Here is a 2,553-nt window from a genome sequence, read left to right on the forward strand (position 1 = left end):
AACTACTGCAAGTATCATCGAATCATTAGTCACCCAGTTCAAAGGTGCTTCGTGCTGAAGGAACGAATTATGAAGTTGGCTCGTGAAAAGAAGATTGAGCTAGATTTGGATGAAGTAGCTCAGACAAATCATGCTATAGTAGCGGTGACTTCAAATGTTCCAATACTGTCTGTGTCCCATGCTCAAAGACAAAGTCCGATCCAGTTTGGAGAATTCGAGCCTATAGTTGTTTCGTTCCAGCAAGAGATTCAAACAGCAAATTCCGAAAAGAAAGATGAGCTTGTTGAAGAAGACAACGAATGGTGGATAGTAGTGACTCATCGAAAGAGAAGACAACTAAACTCCACCCAAAAAGAGTCATGTTCCTATCGAAGCTATAGAAGAAGAAATAAGACTCATAAAAAGAAAGGCAAAAAGATGACACGAAAGCCTAAGCCTGCTAAGAAAGAAGACAAAGACTTCCCTCAATTCCGTTAGCCGGCAACTTCGACAGAATTTCTCCCAAGAAGCTTTCTCAATAATCATCCAGAGAAAGTATCAGAAGTTATTGCATGTCACACTGTCGGCATAGTGGAAGTCGACAACAATCATGTGACTGCTGAAGAAGTCAACAGAAGAAATGAAGCAAAGAACTTCTGTCTTCGATCGTATAAAGCCTCCAAGTGCTCGATCTTCAGTCTTTCAAAGATTGAGTATGGCCACGGTAGGAGAAGAAAACCAATGTCCAACGACTACTTCTGCTCGAACTTCAGCCTTCAAAAGGCTAAGTATATCCACATCAAAGAAAGATTAACCTCCAGCATTTACTTTTGATCATCTCAAGATAACAAGCGATCAACGTAAAGGAAGGATGAAAATCTTGAAGCCAACATCATTCTATGAAGAAAATAACGACGAAAAGATTCACAGTCGTGTCCCTTCATGCATGAAGAGAAAATTTTCTGTGGACATAAGTATAGAAAGTTCCTTGATAGTGAAGCCAAAACTCACCATATTAACGAATCCTACAAATGAAGAGGATAATCAAAACCATGATGAAATAAGAGCTTCTGAAGTTTAAATTAAGAAGCTCCTCATTGCACAAACCTAAACTGCATGATGCTCCTAGCCCGCATGAGCTTAAAATGTGAACGGCTAAAAAAAAAATTGTATGAACTACATTACGACTTGATCCCTTTCATTATAAATGGTACGTAGGCAACTTAAAGAAATTTAAGTTCAGTCGTGCATAAAAAGAAAAAAAATTCTCTTCGAACTACATTATGACTCGATCTCTATCATTAAGAAAGGTATGTAGGCAGCTTGAAAGAAACTTCAAGTTCAGTCCAGTTAAAAAAAAAACTTGAACTACGTCATGATTCGATCCCTTTCTTTAAAGGTACAAAGGAAACTTAAAGAAATTTAAGTTTAGTCCATCAGAAGAGGTACCACAACCACCTAAGTATAATACTACAAGATTGATGTTGATCATCCCCGTCAAAGAATGACACTTCAGATTGAAGATGTCCATCCCTATCGGGGGCAACACAATGGGTTGAAGATGTTCATCCCTCGTAAGGAGCCAACACAGTAAATAAAAGGCACACACGTGGAATGCGCTTCGCTTCCTCTTTAAAAGTAAACTTATACGCTCCTCCATCTTCAAGTTTTGAGGCTCCATCGATGCTTCATCTTTATGCTCAAAGTCACAAAGTCAAGCCTACTGCCAAAGCTTCATGCTTCATTAAACTCAAATGTGAAGAATTTGTCGATGCTTTTTCAAACTTAAGTGCGAAGGTCTTGTCGATGCTTCTCCATATTTAAGTTCAAAGGCTTCATTGATGCTTCTCCATCTTTAAGTTCAAAGGCTTCGTTGATGCCTCTCCATCTTTAAGTTCAAGATTGGCATGCATGGCTCCACTTCCATCTTCAAGTTAAAGGTCGGTGTGCATGGCTCGGCTCCATCTTCAATGACTCGGTCTACAAAATCATGACGCAGCTTCGCTTCATCCCCAAACTAATGACATGGCTTCACTTCATCTTCAAAGTCGTGGCGTGGCTTCGTTTCATCTCTAAACTAATGACGCGGCTTCACTTCATCTTCAAGTCGTGGCGTGGCTTCGTTTCATCTCCAAACTGATGACGCGACTTCGCTCAATCTTCAAAGTCGTAGTGCGGTTTCGTTTCCTCTCCAAAATATTGGTACAACTTCATCTCTTCTCCAAAATTTGTGTAGTTTCGCTTCCTCTCTAAAAATGTGGGTATGGTTCCACCTCATATGCGAGATCAAGTTTGGTTTGTCTAGCTCTACCTCATATGTGAGGATGACTCTAGTCCCTCCGGCTCCACCTCATTTGTGAGGACAACTCTGGTCCGTCTGGCTTCACCTTGTACGCGAGATCGACTCTAGCCAACCTAACTTCGTTCAAAATCTTGATGGCACATTCTTCTCATCTTCAAGGTTTGATGGTATATCCGCCTCATCTTCAAATACTCAATGACATATTTCCCTTATCTTCAAATTTTGATCAAGGAGTAACATAACAAGGCAAACCTTTCGAGGATCCTCCCTAG

This window comes from Benincasa hispida, chromosome 1 (genome assembly GCF_009727055.1).
Source record: "Benincasa hispida cultivar B227 chromosome 1, ASM972705v1, whole genome shotgun sequence".
NCBI lineage: Eukaryota > Viridiplantae > Streptophyta > Magnoliopsida > Cucurbitales > Cucurbitaceae > Benincasa > Benincasa hispida.